We start from the raw sequence: 20,905 nt of genomic DNA on the forward strand, positions 1-20,905 counted from the left end.
GATTTTTCCTTCTTTTATCTGTAAATAGTGAAATCGTAGAACTTTCCCAAATATGAATTTGTAGCGGTGTACATATTTACAATTGTGCAATCTGACATATTGCCGTGAGAAGTCCCATGCGCAAATATGTACCACTGGGCCAGTATACAGCAAGACTCCGAAACGTACTCCCTGTCACGACCTCTACCACCAACGGTTTCATCGGCGACCTTTCTGACGCCCTCGTTAACTTCAGTACTATTTCGGTCTCGCATTCAAAAAAAAAAACCATCAATTCAATCAAAGTCCAAAGTGTGAATCTGAGAATCGCCTGAAGTTTGGTCCAATTTGTTTGCTGGTCCTTTAGCAATATGGTGTACCATACAGTCCCTCCACGGACCGTTTGTGTGCAGCGCATATCCCCGTGCGAAGGACGGAATCAATTAATCGGACTCTAAGATACGTTACGATTCAGCGTTATTTTGTCACAAAGAGGTGTGAAAGTTTCTTACTCTTCCTTTTGAATAAATCAATAGTTTTTGTTCTCTGCTGTTACAATTACTAGAGTTACTGAGGTTTTGCAAATATATGCTGGAAATCTTAGACCATTGTTACTGTCTATGCTTTGACCATAGTGGTTTTACTGTCGATGCTGACACATACGGTAGGTTGTAAGATTTTATCATCTCGCTTGTACCGCCATGGTTTTGTCTGATCAATAGACATGAATATTTGTTCAATGGTCGTCGACATCTACTACCCTCAAAGAACCATTGACGTACCACAAGGTATGAAGTTGGTACGTCTATGCATCTCTGCTACCTCCATGGTCTATGCCATATCATAACCAGGCAAATTGATATTTTACAGATAAGGAGGCTGTTCACACAAAGTCGGTAGTAAAGATAAATTAGGCCGACGTCTCTTTAGATAAAGCACACTACACTGTAGGTACATGTAAGGGACTGGACACAAATTACAGGGGGGTGGGCCAATGTTTTTTGGGGGTGGGTCGCCATTTTTCGAGCAAGCATTTTTGAAGGGTCATAAAATTTTGTGCAAGCCTATGGGGGAGGGTCACCTTTTTTTTATGCATCAAAGCTAAAATTGCGTGTGCACGTATTAAAGAATATGGAATACTGAAAAAAGAAAACACCTCCTGGCACTTTCATTTTCTGTCATTTCCATTTTCGGCGCGCCCTTCAGGCGCAAGTTTAAGGGTATAATAAGCAATGTATTGATGATCCAAGCAGCCATATTGATTTAAGTTGTCATGATTCTACTTATCCAACTCCTCTATTGTACATATAAACTGTCCCCTATAATGACGCTTTATATAACAATTTGGGATCTCACTTATTTGATATCATTCTCCCATTGACAATACATTGGGTATAGGTCGGTGTCAAATGTTCATGAAGCTGTATGTACATTTTTCATTTTTTGAGAACATTGACAGAATACAAACTATTCAGAATAGTGCAAAATGTCATCAATAACAACTGGAAGCTTCAGGTCTAACAACTTTTGAATATCAATTTAGGATCAGATAACCTATGAGTTATTTGTAGTTTCCTCTTAGCCTACAATGTATAGTAAATCAACATTTCGGTGAAATTCCAAAATCAAATTTCTTGCACAACCATGGACTTGAAACCACTCTAGTCTAATCATGAACATTAATACTAATAATTAGGTGTACATTGTTATGTAGGTCATTTCCCCCACACTCATCATGACCTGAGTTCAATTAGTCTAGAACATTCTCAAGGTCACTGCCCTTGATGACCTCACAACCTTGAATTCAATTAGTCATGTTTGGAATGTTCTGGAAAGTTGATTAGTTGTGTAAGGGAGATAATTTTAGAACAGTAATTAGCATGTCAATAAAAGTTCTAGATTGTTCTTATATGCCTTTATAAAAGGGACGCGCACAGCTTCCAGTCAGACTTTTGGGATCGTGTCTCTTGTGTGTTACTAAACTCCAGCAGTAGTCATTCTCAAGACTTTTCAAGACCTTCACTGTCAACGCTGGATTTATACTGTGGTCTTTGTGCAGCTTCAAGCCTGCAAGCCAAAGGACTGTTCATTCATCCGACTGACTGTTACAACTCTGAGACTGGAGCTTTGCCGTCCCAGCTGAGATAAGTAGTCTGTACACTTTTAAAGCTTGTACTCTATCCCTGACTTAGCAATTAGTTTTATTTTTGTAATAAATTTTGTTTAAACATTAACTGCTGAGTTCACCCTTTTGTTAGTTTTCTCTGCACGTAACAAATTGGGGGCTCGTCCGGGAGACGAACATTTTGAGCCGTTTGACAACATTTTGCCAGCCTTTTTAAAACTACTGTATACTGTGAACTCAGCGAAATTTAATCATGGCGGAATTTAAACCAGAGGAAATGGATGACCTTGATCAGGACACATTTGATTCCCTCAGAAAAGACGACCTCATAGCACTGGCCAATTTCCTTAAAGTAGAAGTCAAAAGATCTATGCGCAAGAGGGAAATACAGTACCGTATTGCCAAACATCTAGTTGATTTAGGCCAATTTGAGGAATCCACCCTGAAAGATTATGAGCCCGAGTCTACCTTTGAACTAAGAAAATTAGAATTAGAAATGCAGACAAATTTGGAGATCAAGAAACTAGAATTACAAATAGAAAAAGAAAAAATACAAATGCAGTTAGAAATGGAAGAAAGACAGAGAGAGAAAGATAGGCAGGAAAGATTAGAAATGAAACGTTTAGAGCTTGGACAGTCAGGAAAATCCTTCCCTTCACACGGTTTTGACATCACTAAGCATTTCAGGTTAGTCCCCCTTTCCAAGAAAAGGATGTTGATAAATATTTCCTTCATTTTGAGAAAATTGCTCAGAGTCTGAATTGGCCTAAGGAGTCCTGGTCTATGCTTTTGCAGAGTGCTTTGGTGGGTAAAGCCAGAGAAATTTACATTCAATTGTCAGTAGAGCAGGCTTCAGATTATGATTCTGTGAAGGAATTAATTCTCAAGGGCTATGAGTTGGTGCCTGAAGCTTACCGTCAGAAATTTAGGGATTGTGAGAAGGTGAAGGATCAAACTTATGTTGAATTTGCTCGAACAAAAGAACAACTGTTTGATCGTTGGTGTTCTTCGGAAAAGGTCAGTCAGAATTATGACAAATTACGACAACTTGTTTTGATTGAGGAATTTAAAAGGTGCATTCGGAGTGACATCAAGACATTTATCAATGAACAAAAGGCAGATACATTGGAGGTTGCTGCACGTTTGGCCGATGATTATTCATTGACCCACAAATCTTCATTTCTCAGCAAACCATCCCAGTCCTTTTCATACAGAAACAATGCAGGTAAATTTAACTCCTCCTTATCATCCAAGAATTTCTCAAAGGAGAGTAGGAAATCAAATGACAGCAGTCACACAGTTCAAGTAACACTCCCACATCATCAGATCCCAAGTCTCAATCTCCTTCTGACAAACAGTTTGGTACACTTTCTTGTAATTATTGTAAGAAAGACGGCCATTTAATGTCAGATTGTTTCAAATTGAAAAGAAAACGTGAAGGTCAAAGTGGTCAAAGTGGATCTAAGCCCACCGGCTTTATTTCTTCATCAACTCAATTAGAGTCTAATAATGTGTGCAACACATTTTCTGAGGTTAAACCCCTCTTATCCCCAATTAATGAGGTCAAGGTCAATTCTTCTCAAGATAGCATTATGGGTATTTTCGAACCATTTATTCATGATGGTTTTATATCACTTTCTAGTGATTTCTCTTCCGCTACCCCTGTCAAAATTTTAAGAGATACCGGGGCTTCCCAGTCTCTTTTGTTGGCAGATACCCTGCCGTTTTCTGAAAAGTCATTTTCAGGTTCTAAAGTTCTTATTAAGGGGGTAGATTGTAATGACTACATTCCTGTTCCTCTCCATAATGTCTATTTGTCTTCGGACTTTGTTTCTGGACCTGTGGCTTTAGGTATTAGGCCTTTTTTGCCTTTTGAAGGGATTCACCTTCTTCTTGGAAACGACCTTGCTGGGGACAAGGTCATTACTAATCCACTTGTGACTGATAATCCTAGTTTAGATCAAAATCCAGAGCCAATAGAGGAAGACATTCCCGGCCTTTTCCCTCATGTGCCATTACTCGAGCCATGTCAAAGAAAACTTCCGAGAATCAAAATACTCTCAAAAATAATGTCACAGATGTTGACTTAAATGACACCTTTCTCAGTCAGGTGTTTGACACGGATCATTCCGTTATCCCTCGTGGATTTGAAACTTCCAGTAAAATTCTGCGGACCAAAGTCAGACATTTTCTAGATCAAATCTCATTGCAGAACAACACAAAGACCCAGATATTTTGTCTTTGTTTGACAGGGTAGATGATGAAGGTAAAACTTCAGATAGCTCTGTTTCCTATTATACAAAATCTGGTATTCTCATGCGTAAATGGAGACCTCCAGATGTTTTGGTTGATGACGATTGGGCTATAAAACATCAAATTGTGGTTCCAAAGCCCTACCGTGCTGAAATATTGCGCCTGGCCCATGAAACGCCCTGGGCTGGTCACTTAGGAGTCAGGAAAACTTATCATAAAATTCTCAGTCACTTTTATTGGCCTAATCTCAGGCAGGATGTAGCACATTTCTGTAAAACTTGTCACACATGTCAAATGGTAGGAAAGCCAAATCAGACCATTCCAAAGGCCCCTTTACAGCCAATTCCTGCATTTCAAGAACCATTTAGTAGGATACTAATAGACTGTGTTGGGCCCCTACCAAAAACAAGATCAGGAAATGAGTACATGTTGACAATTATGTGTACATCAACTCGGTTCCCAGAAGCCATACCACTGAGAAACATAAAGACAAAGACTATAGTGAGAGCTTTAGTCAAATTTTTCACTTTATTTGGCCTCCCTAAATGTGTCCAGTCCGATCAAGGCTCCAACTTTATGTCTGGTATTTTTCAACAAGTAATGGATCAGCTAGGCATTAAACAGTATAGGCCATCCGCCTATCATCCAGAAAGTCAGGGTGCTCTTGAGCGATTTCATCAAACTTTGAAAAACATGATTAGGACCTACTGTTTTGACACAGAGAAGCAGTGGGATGAAGGAATTCATTTTCTGCTCTTTGCTGTTAGAGAGTCAATTCAAGAGTCTCTTGGTTTTAGCCCATTTGAGCTTGTATTTGGACATACAGTCCGTGGCCCACTTAAGCTCGTTAAAGAGAAATTCCTATCAGACGATGAGATTGTCTGAATATTTTGCAATATGTGTCAGATTTTCGTACAAAACTCTCTAAAGCATGTGAATTAGCCAGAGAAAATCTTGAGTCATCTCAGCAGTCAATGAAAACCAGATATGATAAAAGCACCTCAAAACGGAAGTTTGAACCAGGTCAAAAAGTTCTTGTTCTACTTCCAATTCCTGGCAAACCACTCCATGCTCGTTACTTTGGGCCATACCTAATTGATAAGAAATTGAGTGATTTAAATTACATCATAATAACACCTGACAGGCGAAAACAAAAAACAGCTATGTCACATAAATATGCTTAAGCCATATTTGGATAGGGATAATCCTACTATAACTCAGCCTGTCAGTGCAGTCAGTTCAAACCATTATGAAGATAGTGATACTGAAACTGACTTGAGTGAAAATACTCTAAACTCAAAGCTGGGCTCGGTCAAGCTTCAGAACTCAGAAATCCTGGAGAAGCTGGAGTCTACAAAGTTGGCACACCTCCAGCCAGAACAACAACAACAGGTGAAAGAACTGCTCCACGAATATAAACACCTGTTTCAAGATGTTCCAACGAGGACAAACGTCATCTATCACGACGTTGATGTTGGGGACAGTAAGCCTGTAAAACAACATCCATACAGACTGAATCCAACAAAAGCGAAATATCTCCAGGAAGAAGTCAAATACCTGCTGGACAATGACTTTATTGAACCCAGTAAAAGTAACTGGAGTTCGCCGTGCATACTTGTTCCCAAATCAGATCACAGTTATCGTATGTGCACGGACTTTAGGAAGGTCAACACTTTAACAAAGACAGACACTTTCCCAATCCCGAGGATTGATGACTGCATCGACAGAGTGGGAAAAGCCAAGTACGTGACGAAATTTGACCTACTGAAGGGATTTTGGCAAGTCCCTTTGACGGATCGTGCTCGTGAAATATCCGCCTTTGTTACACCAGACGGATTGTTCCAGTACAAGGTGATGCCATTCGGAATGAAGAACTCTCCGGCAACGTTCCAACGGATGATCAACGACGTCATATCCGGGCTAGACGGATGTGCAGCCTACGTTGACGACGTCGTCCTGTATAGTGACACCTGGGAGGAACACATCAAGCTCATGTGGAAGTTCTTGAGAGACTGAGTAAAGCAATGTTGACTGTCAACCTTGCCAAATCTGAGTTTGGTTGGGCGAGGGTAACTTACCTCGGACATACTGTAGGACAGGGTGAGGTAAAACCTGTTGATGCTAAAATCAGTGCCATTTCAAGTTTTCCCATACCAAACTGCAAACGACAACTGATGCGCTTTCTCGGTATGGCTGGTTACTACAGAAAATTCTGTCCAAATTTCTCCACAATTACTGAGCCTTGACTAACTTACTTAAAAAGAAAGTAAAGTTTGTTTGGTCAGAGCAATGCCAACAGGCATTTGATACACTTAAAGCCATACTGCAAAGTGCCCCAGTGTTGTCTGCACCAGATTTCACTTTGCCATTCAAATTAGCTGTGGATGCTAGTGATACGGCTGCTGGTGCTGTTTTATTGCAAGAGGATAGTCATGGTGTAGATCATCCTGTTTGCTATTTTTCACGCAAATTTAACAAATCCCAGAGAAACTACTCTACAATTGAAAAAGAGTGTTTATCTTTGATATTAGCTTTACAGCATTTTGAAGTTATGTTACTTCTTCAAATCAGCCAATAGTGGTTTATATTGATCACAACCCTCTTGTTTTTCTGCAGAAATTTAAAGGCAAAAATCAGAGATTGCTAAGATGGAGTTTAATGTTACAGGAGTTTAATCTTGACATTAGACATATCAAAGGCAAGAGACAATTTAATTGCAGACTGTCTCTCTCGTATTTAGAGTTTTATTGTTGTTCACTTTCAAGAAATTTTATTGTTGTTCACTTTCAAGAAACTTTACTTTAGAGTAAAACAAAATTTGAGTACTTAAATCCTTTTCAAGATTACATTTGTAAAAGAAAGATTTTTCTTTGAAAAATTTTCTTTTTTTGAAGAGGGGGTGTGTTATGTAGGTCATTTCCCCCACACTCATCATGACCTGAGTTCAATTAGTCTAGAACATTCTCAAGGTCACTGCCCTTGATGACCTCACAACCTTGAATTCAATTAGTCATGTTTGGAATGTTCTGGAAAGTTGATTAGTTGTGTAAGGGAGATAATTTTAGAACAGTAATTAGCATGTCAATAAAGTTCTAGATTGTTCTTATATGCCTTTATAAAGGGACGCGCACAGCTTCCAGTCAGACTTTTGGGATCGTGTCTCTTGTGTGTTACTAAACTCCAGCAGTAGTCATTCTCAAGACTTTTCAAGACCTTCACTGTCAACGCTGGATTTATACTGTGGTCTTTGTGCAGCTTCAAGCCTGCAAGCCAAAGGACTGTTCATTCATCCGACTGACTGTTACAACTCTGAGACTGGAGCTTTGCCGTCCCAGCTGAGATAAGTAGTCTGTACACTTTTAAAGCTTGTACTCTATCCCTGACTTAGCAATTAGTTTTATTTTTGTAATAAATTTTGTTTAAACAGTAACTGCTGAGTTCACCCTTTTGTTAGTTTTCTCTGCACGTAACAACATAAATGCACAGATTTACTAGTTTTGTATTGGGAAAAAAAATATTCACAGTTTCATCATAGGTTGCCATGCATAGTGAATGGACATTCAGTGAAATTCCAAAATCAAATTTCTTGCACAACCATTGACTTGAAACCACTGTAGTCTAGTCATGAACATTAATACTAATAATTAGGTGTACATAAATGCACAGATTAACTTAGTTTTGTATTGGAATACAAATATTCATAGTTTCATCATAGGCTGCCATGCATAGTGAATGGACATTTCAGTGAAATTCCAAAATCAAATTTCTTGCACAACCATAGACTTGAAACCACTGTAGTCTAGTCATGAACATTAATACTAATAATTAGGTGTACATAAATGCACAGATTAACTTAGTTTTGTATTTAAAAAAAAATATTCATAGTTTCATCATAGGCTGCCATGCATAGTGAATGGACATTTCAGTGAAATTCCAAAAACAAATTTCTTGCACAACCATAGACTTGAAACCACTGTAGTCTAGTCATGAACATTAATACTCATAATTAGGTGTAAATAAATGCACAGATTTACCTAGTTTTGTATTGGAAAAAAAATATTCATAGTTTCATCATAGGCTGCCATGCATAGTGAATGGACATTTCAGTGAAATTCCAAAAACAAATTTCTTGCACAACCATAGACTTGAAACCACTGTAGTCGAGTCATGAACATTGATACTAATAATTAGGTGTACATAAATGCACAGATTTACCTAGTTTTGTATTGGGAAAAAAATATTCATAGTTTCATCATAGGCTGCCATGCATAGTGAATCGACATTATTGATGAAATCTAAAAATTACATTTTTTGTACATGCATGCACTTTTTATCTGCCACTTTAAGCAAAGTACATTTATATGAATTATCTCACACATATGATTTGATATTTTTTGGACAAAGCGTTATATCAGCCGCATTTTGCCTTCCTTTTGGGAGGGGACTTCAAAAGTATAGCAAGTCAGAAGGAGGTCTTGAACGCATTGCGGGTTTGTTTGGGGGGTATTGAGTAACAGGGGAGGGTCACTTATTTTCATGCACGGATAAGGGGGAGGGTCACTAATTTTTGTGCATGAACTTTTGAAGGGTCATTATTTTTGACGCAGCGGTGTTTCGAAAAACACCGGCCCACCCCCCCCTGTAATTTATGTCCAGTCCCTAAGACAGATATAACTTGAGCACACTGTTTTTTCAAAAACAATAATACAGCCCGAAAATTAGGAAATCGGTATTCTCATAGACGAGGGCTGTTTACAGGTGATTTGAATGGTTTACGTACAAATCACAGACTTGTTGGAACCAATTAAGTTTAGGTCCATGCTTGATAAGGCACGGATAGAAGGTGTCAATTCGTCCTGTTTAATATGTAAGGTCCAAGACACATTTTACCGGCCACAGTCATCGGTGTCTGTGGTCCTATAAGGTCCGCTTACAGCTGATTGGCTAGATCCTATGTCTTATTATCTAGATCCTATATTTTATTATCCTGATTCGAGTACCTGTATCAATGTCAATGTCAGTAAATATCTTTTGTCCGTACTTAATGAAAATTGAAGTTGTTGGTTGTTTTCCAATTTATTTTAATTGACCAACTGGTAGCTGCATTGTATGTTAATCAACACATTGGCAACGATAACTGATTTTATGAAATAAACGCCGGTAATGATACATGAGTTAACAAAAGTAAGACCCCCCACACTTTGCCAACAACAATCTTTGTTTGTATTTCCATCAACCTTGTTGAATGTATGTTATGGAATTAACAGAATTATACATATACAGTGTAAGACTTTTACCTAAAAATTACATTTATAACACTCTTCTTCTTTAAAGAAATCGTCCCGATTTTAAAATAAACGTTTCAACATACTTTCTTTCAATCGTAACACTCCCCTTCTTTATGCAAATATATATATATATATATACACATATATATATATATATAATTATATATAATTATATATATACATATATATATATATATATATATATATATATATATATATATATATATATATATATATATATATATATATATATATATATATATATATATATATTGGAATATGGGGGATTACCATTTTCAAAAGTTGGAATAGAGTGTCATCTACTTTTCCATGACGGTATGTCTGATTTTAATAGAGTGTTTTATTGTGATGTCTAGCAATGAAGTACAGAAGTACACACTACAGCAAAATTGTCAATGTCAGGATCAAAGAAAATTTAATGTTAAATCAGGTATCCATGTCTTGAAGCCATCTCTATATAATAAAGATATCTTGGAAGAATTTTGAAATTGTCCTCTGCTTTTTCTACAAGTAACTTGTTTTGATACAGTATTACTTTGACAATGTCAAATCACAATAAAACCAAGGATACATAAACTCATAGTTGCTTACAATTCAAGATCTTTTCCAGAATTTTCATGGACTTTTGAGGTCCAAAATATGATTTCCCAAGCATACTTTTCATGAATTATCATTTTAATGCACCATATATCATTTTACATACATAATGTAATTTTTACACTTTCATTAAAAATCACTTTGCAATTTTCAACTGTCATGAACGTCTTGTAAATTGTCAAGGAATCTCCAGTACTCACTTTGATTTTCAACAACTTGTCAATGACTTTCCAAAGGCTTTAGCCACATAAGCTGTAACTCTTGAAATTTGTTGACCTCAAAATATCTTCCTATTCTCTCCTGGTTTTCTCTGAATTCTACCCTATGAAGGGATATGGGCTTTTACTGCATTAGGAAACCATTCATTTGTGAAACATTTAATGGTCATTTTGATTTCCTGCCATTTTCAAAAATTGGTAATATTACAAAGGAAACAGAACATACAATGTCACAGTTGAAAACATTCACCCCTACACATTACAATGGACTACTCTGTGCAGTTTATGTGAAAATTTCAGAGCAGATATGCACAGTAGCCACTTTTTTTTTCCGCAGAGGGCTGCGATTTAATGTTTGGGCAAACATTTAATTGCAGGGTAATCTTCATCTTGTTAATAACTTCATATACAGTCCTAGAGGGTAGTTAATAATAAGTGCTTACACATACCCAAATTGGTACTTTCTCACAAACTTTTTTTAGCTTGAAAGTAAAATCACAAAAATATAAATGCTAAAAGATACAGCTAGTGGGGCTTTACAATTCAAGGATTTTTCAAAGACTTCCCAGAAGGTTATGGACTCTCTAATAAAGTATGTCACATTATTTGTTGTTTATGTAGAAACACAGTCACTGACACAAGACTGGTACAAATATCCAAGCCAGCAGTTCAGTACATCTCATTGCTTTCAGGCAAGTGTTTCTGTTATTACTCTACAAACAGTGAAAGTAAATGCTTGGGTTTCTTTATGGCAGTGTATGAGATACTTGCACAAATAATCTGAGAATTTTTGTTGAGATCATTGAGGAAAACCAAAAGTTGAAGTGAAAGTACAATGCACAAAATATAGTTTTGACACAACAGCTTTTTAAAATCTACAAATTTTAAGTCTTAATTAGGTGTAAAAATGCACATTTTTTCAGCAAAATTGCTGTCTTGATGGTATAAGGTCTGTAGTCCAATGTTTCCGATGTAAAGCTCACTGGTACATATTAAAGTTTCAGGTTAATTAATCAAGGGCTTTCACATTGGCCTATGAAGCTTTTAGAAAAACTTTGTTAATCAATTTATGCAGCAAGAAACAACTTCCAGTTCTCTTCTGGTCAAGATGGTTCATGTCTGTAAACTGCCTTGTATCTATCATGGAACTGGAACTTTAAACACTGCTGTCCAGACAGTTTATGATTCCCTCAGAAGACTGCTACGATAAGGTCTGTCAGTGACGCTGGGTACATAGGATGGTACTGGCATATCAACACTCCTTGCAGATTGATGTTGGGTACTTTGACTCTCCATGGCTGTGAAATAGGTTACTATCAGAAGGAAAAAAATATATTTTAATTTTAGATCACACAAAATTAAGATGAAAGGGTAAATTTGATGTGATATAAAAACAACTGGCTATACAATGCCTTCCTCAACATATGTATGGGAGGAAGTATCGTTAATATCTTGAGAATTACCCAGAACTCTTCTTTCCATGAAAACATTTTACCCAACATCACCCTTCAGATAAAAGTCATGACTCTCTTGTGATGTTGACCTTTAACCTAACAGCTCACTTCCTAAATGAATTATAAGCTTACCAGCTTGTCCTGCCGGAGATCTTCCCAGCCCCTTGTGGCTTCTCTACAGGCTTTGTCTAGTAAGGGACAACCACTGAATGACTATCTTTGTGGCATCTGTCACCCAGAATACGTCATTCTGTTTCTGCAAATACAGAAATTTGCACTTGAGCAATGCCATATCCATTTGATTTTATAGAAGAACAAACAAAAGTTGTAAATCAGATGATAAGACACGTACAGCAAAATCAATGTCAAAGATGATGTTCACTGTTATGTAAATGTTTAGTTTTGTAGTTTAAATTATTCTGGTTGACAAGACAATGGAATTTCCCAGACCAGCATAAAATCATGTTGATATTAAATACTTAACCCATACCTTTGAAAATACCCATTTCAGGGACAATGGCTTGCTATTGAAAGCAGTAGGGTGTGCAATAATGTAAGGTTATTCACAAAATACTGGGATTAATGTCTGAGTACATCGTTTAGCCTTTGCTGAACGATGTACTCAGACATAAATCCCGGTATTATGTAAATAGCCTTATTATTATACACTTTTTTCAGTCCAATTTTACCAGAAAAAAGTCAAAATTAAAGCGTTTTTAAATGCCCATTGCACACTGCACTAAGTGATCATGAGCGGATTGGAGATGTGTTCAGCACGTCAGCTAAGTGCACATAACAAAATTTTAACCCGTGCAGCTAAGTGTACACATTAGAAATTGTAGGCCATTTCATTGAAGTTCATGGGTTTTTGACTGATCACTATTAACTTCGTGAAGTACTGAACGTTTAGAAATATATTTTTTGTGAAAAAAAAATTAAAATTATCTCTCCTTTTTCCAAATGGACATACGTATTTTGAGGTCAAATAGCACCCAATAACACCTAAAGTTATTGTACTCCACATAAAAGTTATTGGACTCCACGTCCATATGTGTATAATAATGTGGTGATATAAGGCCATCTACAAAGCTGGACTCTGTAATATAAACATCTAATTCTTCTCTAATTGTAGTACATGCATTTCAGCAATCTTATTGAAATTCTAATACTGCCATCTTCACTCTAATACTGTCACCTCAATTCTAACATGGTCATCTCAATACTAATACTAATATCTCAATAGCAATTCTGTTATCTCAATTCTAATACTGTCATCTCAACTCTAATACCGTCATCCAAATTCTAATGCTGTCATCTCAATGCTAATGCTGCCGTCTCTCTTCTATAGCTGTCACTTTCTGATTGATTCAGACTTTATGCTACCAGATCATTTGGAAAAGATTTCATTACTATTAATTAAAATTTGGCAAATACAATGCTTTTGATATCTGACAGGGATAAACAATGATATCTGACAGAGATAAACAATGACTTGAGTATGAAAGTATTTGCAGTTACCTCTTTAATGGGCCAAAAGTTCATTCCTTAGGGTGGTGTCACACACTTGTCTCAACAAAACAGTATCAAAGTCAAGGTCACCATGAACTTGGTCAGCCTTATTTCCATTCTTTCCTAAATATTGATAATAATAATAACAATAATTACAATACAATGAAATGTATAATGCTATTGACTTGTGTAAAAAAGTAATTTTTGCTAAAGGCTTGTGTCAGGCATCAGATTGTTTCGCCAGGAAATTTACTTACTACATGTAGATTACAATTTCAATGAAAAACAAAAGACTGATGTCACCTCCGCCATCGTTTTACACTTACACTTACAGACTAGAACAAACTTGATCCCTGAGATCAAGTCCCCTACCTTTAAAGGTACACTGTCACCTGTTCCAATTTTGCCACAGTTACCACATGGAAAGAGAAAATCTAACCAATCACAGATTTTAAGGGGATGGCTGCTTTTTAAAAACAGCGCCCTCACATGGGCATTTTGAATACCAAGGAACGTCCCTTTGACCATATATGGGCATATATAGATTACAGGTGACTGCATACCTTTAACAGGACCATCAGGTAATCACTGAATGTTTTCCAATTACTGCATTCATAAATTCATCCTCATATCCACCAATAAAGTTTTTGAAAATCAAAATATCTGAAGACTGCACATTCCTCATTCATTAAACCTAATGTTGAGTATTACTGATTACAGAACCCAACACTTAGAAGTCCTGCATAGTTGCTGGTATAAGCAAAGCTGACAGTTGCAAGCTCTTATAAGCCATGCATAGTTGCTGGTACAAGGCATGAATAGTTGCTGGTATAAACCATGTGTAGTTGCTTGCTGAAAGATTCAGATTCAGATTCAGATTCAGAAAAACTTTATTATCTCCTCTAGAGAAAGCATTTTGTTACGGATGCATTCTGAATGATTTTGTCAAGCAAATTAAAGTCATTCATTGAGAGTGTTGTCACCTTTGTTCTCTTGTTGAAGTATTAATTGTGGGTGTTTTCCTTTGAGACTGTCCAGCAAGTAATCTCTCAGTAGTGCGTATCATGGATGATAGTCTTGTACTTTTCATTAGTGTTCATCTATCATATTGATGTGTGAATTAACTTCATCAATCAAAGCTACAATACAGAGGAATGGATAAGAATGGATTGTTATTGAAGTGACATCTGCTTGATGACACAAAGAAAGATTGAAATTCAAGTACATGTAAGCATTGTCAGTAGAAAAAGTTCAGAGAAAGTGTAGGGAAAATTATTCTCAACTGCTTTCAATTGAATTTTAATCAGACAGAGTTCATAAGTCACAGTGAAAGTCTACGTGACAATAAATGATGACTTTACCTTTGGTTTCAGCTTCCTCTCGTTTTCTCTCTCTGTCAAGTCTGGCACAGGCCATCTGAAGCAGGTGAAATTGCACTTCATTGTTGATGTATCGAAACAAGTCATTGTCCCTACTGCTTCTTTGTCCTGAAAATACATCAGAAATTCATGAAAATTACATGTAAAAGTTGATTCCATCATCTCCTCTTAACCACTCTTGCCATGTGTACATATATTGGCAAGGTTGAACTGTAATTGATTTCTACCTAAATTTTTTCAGCTATACTAACTTTAATTACTGTAGTTATTTGCATGAAGGCCAGCAAGGGAATATGACATCAAATCAATGCCAGCAATTGTAATCATTCAAGGCAAGTAAATAACCAGATCCACAAAACAAACAACAAAACAACAAAAAACACACACAAAATCAGCACTTAATCTCAAAATGAGACTTGATAACATTGCAGGGAGGGGTTGCCTGATAAGCCCCCTTCAGGTTTATGTAAATTAGATGGTGCACTTTGACCTTTGTGCACCAGTGATGTACTAAAATCATCCAACATAATTGGAAATATCTTTAATTGAAAAACGTTTTATCATAAGGAAGTAAGACTTCACATAAAAAAGGAAAAACATTACCAAATATGAGATGGTTAGGTTCATCTAATGAATATGTGTATGCTGAAATAAAACTGAGCAAATAAATTCTGCCCAATGAGCACAACAAATGAGGGAAATTTCGAAATTGAGTAACACGAAATCCTACAAATATCCACAACGACTTCCAAGTCCCTATACTGAGTAAAGGGTCATAAAATTACCATTTGAATGGACTGATCTATTAAGAAATACCGGTACATCATTATAAAGGGCCATAGCGTTACCCTGAAAATATTTATATTCAATCCATGAAATATTATATTTACTTGTATAAATTGCTGACTCCAGTATTGATCGTCTGGAAGCAGGCCCTCTGCTGGGCATGACAAGTGAGGAAGCACTGTCCTGGGTGGGGCTGTCAAGTTTGAGTATGTCAACTCAGTTACCATATTTTCCTGAAATTTAAAAGACATGTGAATCCTAAGCATTACAGGAAATAAGTATTGTCACACTGAACTCTGAATTATAAAAGACAAACTTTTATAACAATAAACTACATCTGAGTCAATGAACTTTCATGTGAAATAAATTACTACAATGGTAATTCATCCACAATCTTGCAATCTGGCAAAACAAGCTTAAAGGAGTTCAGCAGCGCAGCTTTTGAAAACTAGACAGAGTGTATGGCACTATGTACTGGTACTCTTGCTTCTTGTTTACTCCAATGAACATTATCAATCAGAAGCATGGAGCATGCACACCCAAAGTTGTAAACTGCAGTGAAATATTGGATTCTTAGAAACAGTCCTTCTCTTCTCAGTTTTGCACTTTCCAATTTTGTTGGAATGACAGTATTATTGGCATTGAAATACAATGTCTGCAACAAATACAAAGAGAAACACCACTTTGATACTTGCTACAAGATTCTGTCAGGTCACATAACCTTTGCAGTCTTTCCAAAAATCAGATGGACATGCAGTGAGTGAGGTTTTTCAACATCACTCTCCAAGTCTACTGTCTTCATTCCATCTGACAAACCTATGGTGATAAGGAATAATATGTAGGCTACCTTTGTCTGCACTAAATGGGTTCTCAGAGATCTCATCAATTAAGATATTCAGATATATGAATTATATTAATTATACTTCAACTTAATCAAAAATTTCACAATAGAAAAGATATCATATATTATCATCACTCTAAAGTGATGATAATATTGAGTGAACAATTTTACTTTTCACATTTCAAGCTAAACAAGTCACAGTCCCCACTTGTTAATGAGTACTTTAATTAATTACAAGTCCTCAGAGAGGATAGAATTCAACACATGAAGACAGTGGTTCGGAATGAATTCTAAATCAGAGTTTGACTCCAGTGGTGTTTGCATATTTTAATGTTATGCTAAGTCTGACAATGATGGTGCATCATGTGCCATGGTGTGAACAATGAGTAGAAGAATTCAGTGATTTACCTGGAGAAATACTTCCTTAGCTTCGCAGGGATCCTTCCTCAGTACCTGGCAGTTACACTGTTACCTGAAGCAAACTGCACTCGTGGAGTACCAGATGAATGTATTTTGACAACTGAAATAAAATGACATATTTTACATTAAGTTCATCCAGACAAAAATGAAAACAGAATTACTTTACAATGTTAGAAAGGAAACCCACTAAATATGGATATTATAGCAGCCCTTTTGTCATCTGTTTTCCTTTCAGCAGATGATTGGCTAGCAATGCTAAGATTATTTAGTGTCCCTGGAAGTGAAGATGGATGCCATTATAATTCTTGATTAGTGAGGCCAATTAAGCCATGATCAAAATTCAGACTTCAAATATTGCACAGTAGACGTAATTTAATTTCACACTGACTAAAAGTTTTAAAAACATAGTGATTTATAAATTAAGGATTCTACCCCAAACTAGAGGACATGACAATGATTATTCAAAACATTTTACCTGTGGCATTACTTTGAGTTGCAGTGGTAGATTCAGGGTCTATTCTGCAGATGCAGGATGGTAGCTATTTTTATAACAAACCAAGGTTTAGCATATCGTAGAAGACTATTCTGCATTCTCATCTGCCAGTGCCTTGATGACAGGGTAGGGAGTATTTTGAACTGTAAGTGTAAACATTGATACCATCTTATAACAGGTACAGCAATTGAATGGTGAGTATTCCCGGCTTACCTACTCTTTATTGACAAATAAAATGTGGAGCATTTAAAGAAATTATTGCCCCACACACTTATGAAAACCCCTTTCTGAATGATGCCACTTACATGTATATGATATTCATATTTCTCAAAGTCACAGACTTGCTCATTTATGTCACATTTATTGCCAAGGTATGGAACAACTTGACATGAATTATTGAACACTTGAACAGTGTACAAAAGTCTCAACAGATTGAAGCATAAGTCACCATGTTGTTGATTAGGTTTAACACTGGCAAGGCAGACACCTCATCTGTGATAGGCAAGGTACTCATGCATATTCATACTGGTATCAATGAAAAGATGGTGCAGTGTTTCACTCGGCCTGATTCTCTTGCTTGGATCAAACAGGAACATTCTGAAGCAGTTGAATAGGAGTTTTGTTGAATATTTTATCTTGATTTATACAGTGATCGATAGTCAATTATCACAGTTGGTGTTGTCCACATTACAAAATTAATAGAATAACAAAGGAAATCAACTTTAATAGTATCATCAGACCATGTACGGGACAATGAAAATATTCAATAACCATGCATACACAGTAAATATCAAAAATCTAACTTAAGAAGTAAAATACCAATATTTCAGATTTCATTATATGGACATACAAACAGCACTTTGTCATTTGACTTTGGAATTCCATTGTTTGGCACACAAGGATGTGTCGATTGCCGCATGTTCTCTTATCTTGCCAAATATTTCAAAATAAAAACACTGTAGCAAGAGCTTTTACCTTTTGCAAAAGCAATCAAATGGTTAATAGTATGATACTGATTCAGGCATATGATTGGCTCAAAGCTTCGCAGTCCAGTCAACCCTTGGAGTGTGCTGCCTCCGATGGTCAACCATGTACCACAAGATTTGACCATCTTGCATAGAGGCGCATTATTTGCATGGATGAGCAAAATATTGACATTACTGCAAAATGTGAGCTCGTCTTTATGGAAATGACCAAAATTACTTGAACCCATAAATGTAGTTCAAGGCCTGCTCATCAGTTTTGATGGCTTCTTATGAACGCAATGTCAACATCCAGTGATACTCATTGTCGACCTCTGCAATGCAGTTGTAGTTTCTCAGGGTGAGTTTTACTGAACTGGTCTGGCAAAAAACATACTAAAACGTTCTTTACTGTCAATGCTGCCAATCACATTATCTCTCCTTGCCATTTGTACATATGATCTACTAAACCAATCGCCTTATCACCACCAATGTCTTTGTATTTCGTGAACTACCAATTTCACACTGGCAACCCTCCATGGACATTTGTTCTTCCCTGTATTGTGCATTCATTCATAACTATGCTAGACAGAATATTTTGGCCTTTGTCCATACTCCACCAAATATCTCTGAAGGCAAAAATACTCAGTCTAGATTTACTAGACAAATTCTTTTGATCCATGTACTCCAAGGTAAACCAGATATGAACTGAATATGCTCACGTGTTTTACAACAGGTTCATTAATAGTAGTGCGCTTCACAGAACAATAAGATATATGTTATCACTATATGAAGCAGGTTTTTTTCAACATTGCACAGAAATCTCAGATTGTAATCACTAATTACAAAACTTTATTTAATATGCAAATGAGCTGTTAATTAACTTCACACTGCTCAATGCTTCATGGGACAATTAGATATCCATCAGATCAACATTTGTAGCACGTTTCATTTAATTTAATGCTGTAATTTCAGAGTAATGTCACTAATTACAAAGTTCATTGAATATGCAAATAATCCCTAAATTAACTTGACACTATTTAATGATTCATAGCACAATTGAATATTTATCAAATCAATATCTGTAGCACGTTTCACAAAATTTTTGCCCTAACTTCAGAGTTATATACCTAATTACAAAGTTTATTAAATATGCAAATGAACCCTTCATTAACTTTACACTACTAAATGCTTTACAACAGAGTTAGATATCTGTCAGATCAGTATATGCAGCAGTTTTCATCACATTTGATGCAGTTATTTCGGAGTTATATGACTAATTATAAAACTTTATGAAATATGCAAATGAGCTAATTATTACCTTGACACTGTTCAATGCTTCTCAGTACAATTGGATATTTATCAGACCAACATCTGTAGCAATTTTCATCAAATTTAACGCTGTAATTTTGGAGTAATATCACTAATTACAAAGTTCATTAAATATGCAAATAAACCCTTAATCAACTTTACATAAGTAAATGCTCTACACCACAATTAGATATCTGTCGGATCATTATCTGCAGCAGATTTCATCACATTTGGTGCAGTTATTTTGGAGTTATATCACTAATTACAAAACTTCATAAAATATACAAATGACCTATTTGTTAATTTGACACTTCCAAATGCATCTCAGTACAATTAGATGCTTATCAAAACAATATCTGTACCCAATTTCAAAGACTTGGGTGCCGTAATTTCAGAGTTATATACCTAATTACAAATTTCATTAAATATGCAAATGAACCCTTAATTAATTTCACACTACTTAATGCTTTACACTACAGTTAGATATCAGTCGGATCAGTATCTGCAGCAGATTTCATCACATTTGGTCAAGTTATATTGGAGTTATATGACTAATTACAAAACTTCATAAAATATGCAAATGACCTATTTATTAACTTGACACTGCCCAATGCTTCAAAGTATAATTAGATATATATCAGATCAATATTTGTTGCAAGTATCATCAAGTTTGGTACAGGAATTTCAGAGTTATCTTACTAATAACAAAAGTTCATTAAATATGCAAATGAGAAGGTAATTGACATGACACTCACAGTACCATCATAATGTTCTGAGATTGTCATCTGTGAAAAGTTTCCTGAAATTTTGTGCAGTATTTCTTGATATATGTCTACTCTGTCATTACCGTCTCCATAGGGAAACCATTGTACGGAAAAAAACGATATTGCATAACTTCCTTAATATGCAAGCCACACTAACCAAAATCTAATCAGTTCTTGCAAGTAGCATATGGTACCTGTGTACCAAATCTGACTTGAATCCGTTCAGGCGTTTTTGAGTTATCGTGTAAACAGACAGACAGACAGACAGACACACACACACACTAACACACACACACACGCACACACACACACGGACAGACAAACAGACATCGCTATGACAATAGCCCACGTGTTTACACACGTGAGCTAAAAATATGAGAAGGCGTGACAATAAACCTTTGGCCCATCGTCAAACAGACATGTTTTAATTTTGTCTAAGATTTGCTCAGAGACGCGCAGAGACAATGTACCGGTACATGGGCTGACCAAGACTGCAAAGTTTTGA

This window comes from Ptychodera flava, chromosome 5 (assembly GCF_041260155.1).
Source record: "Ptychodera flava strain L36383 chromosome 5, AS_Pfla_20210202, whole genome shotgun sequence".
NCBI classification, from domain to species: domain Eukaryota; kingdom Metazoa; phylum Hemichordata; class Enteropneusta; family Ptychoderidae; genus Ptychodera; species Ptychodera flava.